General features: G+C 45.6%; 1 long non-coding RNA gene across 1 annotated transcript in view; it reads right to left on the reverse strand.

Annotated features, from left to right (window-relative positions):
• Positions 1-6,241, reverse strand: part of LOC142065152 (uncharacterized) — a 76,452-nt gene extending 70,211 nt beyond the window's left edge. The window contains exons 1-2 of the long non-coding RNA XR_012663301.1: positions 5,730-6,241; positions 5,261-5,370 (exon numbers count right to left, since the gene is read on the reverse strand). This is a non-coding gene — a long non-coding RNA (uncharacterized LOC142065152). The remainder of the gene's footprint in view (positions 1-5,260; positions 5,371-5,729) is intronic.
• Between the last annotated feature and the right edge of the window lie 214 nt (positions 6,242-6,455).

Here is a 6,455-nt window from a genome sequence, read left to right on the forward strand (position 1 = left end):
TTAAGAGGAAACTTAGGTAGAATAATACGTGGGGTTAGCTTCCCACATAGGATAGGATCATGGGTTTGAGTCCCACAGGCCTGCCCCTAAGGCATGGCGAAAGCTACGCAGGGTTGGGGCCAAGAGGTACCTCAGTTGCTAAGTCTCTGCTAGGTGAAAGCCTGTGGAGCAGGACCCAAGGGTAGGGGAGTCTTCAACAGGGGGTTGTAGTCTCCAGGGATATCTAGCAGGGGGCTACAGATCCCAGTGGTGGATTTCCAGTGAGAGCAGAATCCCAGCGGCGGATTTCCACTGAGACCTCTAACAGGGGGTGGAGTCCCTCTGACTAGTATTTGCGATAGCGCACAATCACAACTACTAGTTGACTGGGAGATGGGAGCATTTCTGAGTAAGAAACCTATCCCACAGAGAACACCTTTGGGATGTATTTTGAAGCACTGGAAAGACATCGGGGGCGGTGACCCACTAACTCGGAAACCATTAATTGAATACTGCAATCATTGGTGGCCAACGTATCAATTGGAAGGTGGGCACAAATGGCCAGAAAATGAGACACTGCAATATCATACCATCTTGCAATTAATGTTGTTTTGTAAAAAGGGAAGGCAAATGGGCAGAAGTGGCATATGTTTTGTTCTTTACACTGTGGAATCATCCAGAGCAGCAGAAACAGCGTGAGATATGTCCACAAGATTCTATGGCAATGTTTTTGAAAAGAGGAAAATGTGGTGAGAACTTGAAGTGTTGCTCTACTTGTGATACTGGATACTTCACTTTATGGAACTGACAAGAAAATAGTATTGAATACAGCCAGAAGGCAGGTGCAGGGAGCACATGCTAACAGGAATTTACAGAGAACAATGAATAAGAATTTTCCATCTACAAATCCTGAGTGGGACCCTAATCAGCCAGGACCCAGGGGAATGTTGACTAGATGTCAACGAGAGATTTTATTTGGAGTAAGGCATGCAATGCCAAAAGCAATAAATGGGTCAAAATTTATGAAGCGAGACAAGAATTAAAGGAGTCCCCTTCAGCCTTTATGGAAAGACTGAAGGTGACTGCCAGAAAATATACTCATTTGAACACAGAAAAAACAGAAAAAGCAATTCAGTTGGTCTCTATATTCATAAGACAATCAGCCCCAGATAGTGGCGGGGGGGGGGGGGGGAGAAGAAACCTTCAGAAGCTAGAAGAACCTGAATCCAGAGATCTGGGTAAAATGCTTGAAGTAGCTTGGCATGAAGGAGACCAGGGGAATCAACCCTAGCTGAACACCTGGTTACACTGAAGCTAGGGAATGAAGAAATAGAATTTTCAGTAGATACGGGAGCCACTTCTTTGGTATTGAATACACGTAAAGAGAAATTTGATCATAAATCAGTAGGTGGTGTTAGTGTGACAGGGCAAAGAAAAATTAGCCCCTCTCAGAGCCATTAAAGTTTAAATTGGAGAAGCAATGGGCAACTCACCAGTTTCTGTCTATGCCTGAATGTCCACTGCCTCTGTTATGATGAGATCTATTAAGTCAATTAGATGCTCAAGTAACTTGTAAAGATGGAGAGATTAAATTACTAATACCAGAATCAAAAGCCACAGAGGCGAGAGCATTTATGTTACAAGATTCCTCCAGGGAGGAACAGGTTCCCGAAGAAGTGGAAAACGTAGTAATTCCTTTGGTTTGAGCGAGCGGAGCTCTGGAGCGATCTAAGTGGGCAGAGCCGGTAAAAGTAACCTTAAAGCCTGGAGCCAAGCCGGTAAGACAAAAACAATACCCTATTAAGCGAGAGGCTCAAGAAGGATTAGAGAAGTTAATTATAAAATTTTTCAGAATATGAGCTTTTAGTGGAATGTGAATCAGAATATAGTACTCCTGTGTCGCCAGTAAAGAAATCTAGAGGCAAAGAGTATTAGCTAGTTCACCATTTAAGGGCTATATATCAGGTGGCCCAAGATATACATCCAGTAGTAGCTAATCCATACACTTTACTGACCTCTTTAAAAGAGGAGCATAAATGGTTTACTGTACTAGATTTGAAGGATGCCTTCTTTTGCATACCTCCAGGCATAAAAAGTCAAAGCCCATTTGCTTTGGAATGGGAAAGCCCCACCACAGAATGAAAGACACAGCTAACATGGACCGTACTTACACAAGGATTTAAAATTAGTCCTACGATATTTGGGACTCAGCTGGCAAGAAAAAAATTAGAAATATAGAAATGTATAGAAAAAACAGAACCCAGGGAGAGGCATATTGTTACCAGAATGCGGATGACATTCTGACAGCGGCAGAAAGTGAAGAAAAATGTTTTGAAATTTTTTAATTTTCTGGGCCAAGGAAGATGCAGAGTTTCCAGAAACAAAACCCAAATAGGAGAAGCAGCAGCCATTTATTTAGGATTTGAAATATCTCAAAGACAAAGAAAATTAGAAAGTGAAAAGAAAGAAACTATTTGTCAAATTCCCAAACCTAGCGGCCCGAAGGAATTGAGAGCTTTTCTGAAAATAGTGAAATGGCGTCAGCTCTGGATTCTGAACTACAGACTGTATGTAAAACCATTATATGAGGCATTGAAAGAATCAAAGGATAAATATTTAACCCGGACGCCCGAATGCCAAACGGCATTCAAAGAACTGAAAACAGCCTCGATGATGGCCCCTGCATTAGGCCTACCTGATTTCGCTAAACCTTTTGAGTTGTTTGACCACGAAAGACAACATTTAGCCCTTGGAGCGCTGACACAGCGACTGGGAACCTGGAAGAGACCTGCGGGCTACTTCTCCAAACAACTCGACCACGTGAGTAAAAGATGGCCTGGATGTTTACGGGCAGTAGCAACAACAGCGCTGCCGATCCAGGAAGCCCCAAAGTTAACAATGGGACAAAAGATGACAGTATGTGTCCCGCACATAGCGGTGACTGTTTTAGAACAAAAGGGGGGTCGTTGGCTATCCCTTAGCAGAATGTTGAAATATCAAGTTGTTCTGTTAGAACAAGATGATGTGGAATCGAAGACTACTGCTATACTGAATCCTGCTATGTTTTTAACAACAGAAAACCTTACGGACAATTTCGAACACGATCGCTTGCTAACTATTGAACAAGTCTATTCCAGCAGACCAGACCTGAGACACAAACCTCTGGAAAATCCTGATCTGGAGTTGTTTACAGATGGAAGAAGCTCTGGGCGAGAAGAGAAGCGAATGGCCGGATATGCTGTCGTTATCGCCCCGAGGGAATGGAGTCAGGGACGCTGCCTGCAAACACCTCAGCACAGAAAGCAGTATTGGTAGCATTGAAGCGAGCTCTGCGAATGGCAGAAGGACAAAGGATAAATATCTAGACTGATTCCAAACGTGCATTTGGTGTGATCCACGATCATGGAGCTATTGGGAAGGAGAAAGGACTGCCATCAGCCCAAAAATCATCGATACAGCATAAAGAAGAAATTCTCCAACTTCTGGAAGACGTGCAGAAACCAAAAGAAGTGGCGGTAAAGCGTTGCAAAGCTCATCAATTCAGCCAGACGGCTGTAAACATAAGCAAACGATTGACAGATAAAGCTGCAAAGAGGACTGCAGAGCAAGGCATCCTTGCACTAGTACCAGTAAAACAGATCAGATTTCCAAAGTTGAAACCGAGATATAATAAACTGGATGAGCAATTAGCAGAACAATTGGAAGCATCACAAAACACAGAGATGGTAGGTAACACCAGAAAAACAATAATAACAACCCCACAAGTTATGACAGAACTTGCAAAAGAAAAGCATGAGCAAACACATTAGGGTGTAGATGCTACGGTTTTGAGTTTAAAAACATCTGTAGCGTGTGTAGGCATGACAAGAATAGTTAAACCCATAGTAGCTAAGTGTCCAATCTGTCCTAGAAATAATCCCCTGAACCAAAGGAAACCACCTTTAGGAGTAACAAAACAAAACATTCTCCCAGAGATTATTAGCAAATTAAGTTCTCTGAGTTACCCAGACAAAATAGATATAGCAGTATTTGTTAGTGCTGATGGACAAATTTTCTAGATGGCCAGAAGCTTTCTCGTGCTGCACCAACAAAGCTAGAGTAGTAGTTAAAATGTCGCTGAAAGAAATAATACCAAGATTTAGAGTGCCAACGGGAATGTCATCTGAGAGGGGACCACATTTTTTTGCAGAGGTAACTCAACAAATTACTAAAATTTTGGGTATAAAATGGAACATGCATACGCCCTAGAGACCACAATCAAGTGAAAATTTTGAGAAGATGAACCAAACACTAAACTGACATAGTGCAATATTATTGATCTAAGATGGCAGTATTGAGAAAATGATTATTTCAAAACTTCCAAAGGGGGGAAATGTAACCAAAGTGATGAAATCAATCAACCAATGACGTTGTTACATTATGGGAACATGGAGTGTATGAATCAGCACATCTGTTGATCTGTATATTAGTCCCTAGGTAATCATAAATGTCAACAGAACAACAGACAACGTGCTTCTGTCAGAAAAGGATGACAAAACGCGCTTTCGTGGAGCGGACTGAGAAAACTAGCCAAGACTGCCAAGATTAATAGCCAAGAAGGTAAATGGTAATTCTGGCAGGGGGAGATCACGACCACCAACTGACAGACCACCACCGACTCAGAAGAGAAGAACAGAAGAGAAGAACAGAAGAGGACAACCGAGCCTGCGCAGCGATTTACATGTGGAACGAGCAAGTTTGTACCGATCAGTAGACAGGACAACAATGACTATGTATGAATACGTAAAATTTTGATCTACAAATTGTACGGGAAAGGTGTGTGAGGTACGCACGCCAGGAGGAGCGATCCCCCATGCATCCAGCGCCTGAATAAAGAACACCTGCTCTTTAATACTAAATTGGCGTTGAGGAGTTGTTTCCGATTTTACCGCGTTTTTCAGTAACACAGGGACTCAGACCAAGAGAGCCAGAGAAAGACAAAACACCGACAGGCTACAGGACAGAGCAGGAGGAATTAAAAAAAAAACGAAGCGAGAGCCAGGCAGAGAGAGGCGGAGAAAGAACAAGTAGCCACAGGCTACAGGACAGAGAGAGGGAGGACTGAAAAGACGGGGAGGCAGGGAGCCACTCAGAGCGAGATGGAGAAAGAAGGAGCGGGGGGGGCAAAAAAAACCCCAAACAATTTTGCAGCAGGTAAGGAAAGAGAGGGGGCCAGGGGAGAGACAGGGAGGGCCCAGGACGCACAAGAGAGGCAACAGGGCCCCAGTGGCCCAGGACTCACCGCGACTCTCGCTCTCAGCGCTGCTGGCACAATTTAGCCGTTCAGATGCTTCTTTCCCCTCCTCTCCTCCCTGCCTCTTCTGCAGCTCCAGACTCTAGGCCGACCTCCACCTAAAGAGGATACATGGGTATCTTACCGCTCTTACGAGATGAGGCTTCCTAGGCACGTAGCCTAGCTCGCTTGTGCTGGAGCTGGGGGCAGGCGCACAGGAGGCTGACGGGGAGCTCTGGTGAGCTGGGGAGTCAGCTATCTTCTGCGCCCTGTGCAGGGGGAAAAGGTCATCCTCCTCCTCCTTTCCCTCTTCCCTTCTATCAGCTCCCAAGTAACTCCTAGGGCTGCCCTCACCCACTCGCCTTTAGCATACCAGAAGCCTGCCTCGGCAGGTCGTTTGAAGCTTCCCATCCCACCAGCCCCAGTAGTGCAGGCACACAAGGAGACACCCCTGCACCCACCAAAGGCGCTCGCTCACCTCGCCGGCAGCCCTAGGCCTCACCCGACACAGGGAATCGTGTCCGACACACCACCACGCTGCAGCAGGAGCGGAGGAGGCCTTTCCTTACCAGGAAGCAGCAACGAGCACGGCGGCATCACCTCGCAGGCACCGCAGCATCGCAGGGCTGTTACCTGCGGAGAGAGCAATGTGGATCACAGGGACGCCACCGCGCGTGCGCAGCTCCTGGGCTCAGTACCCAATTCTGGTCGCTGGGCAGCAGCATTATCTGAATTACTCTTCTCGATTAATACCATCCAGAAACCGTAACTTGGCTGCATCCACAGAGCTTCTATTCCTCTGCACCTTTCCCCCTCGCAGCCCCAGCAGCACCGTTCATTGCCTCTGCACCAAACAGCAAAGCGTCTCGAGCATTTGTCCTTTCCTCTCGACTGCTTAAAAAAATCTGGTGCTTGCTACTGTCCATGCCACTGCCCCCCCCATGCCTGAGGGAGGAGAAGCAGCACAGCAAACCTGGGGAACAAGGTTGGGTTCCCCACCCCCGCAGAATAAGCCCCAGGAACTGCTTGTAGGCATCAGGGTTGTGATAGGGTTTTGGTTTGGTTTTCTTTTTTTTTCCCCACCTTCTTTACATAATGTAATAATTGGGGTTGCTTTTCCAAACTACTGAGTTCTGTGGGGATTTTTTGTGCTTTTGCCCTACAAAAAAAATGGTCATTTTCACTTTCGGTTTTGTGCATGAGA

This window comes from Phalacrocorax aristotelis, chromosome 16 (genome assembly GCF_949628215.1).
Source record: "Phalacrocorax aristotelis chromosome 16, bGulAri2.1, whole genome shotgun sequence".
Taxonomy (NCBI): Eukaryota; Metazoa; Chordata; class Aves; order Suliformes; family Phalacrocoracidae; genus Phalacrocorax; species Phalacrocorax aristotelis.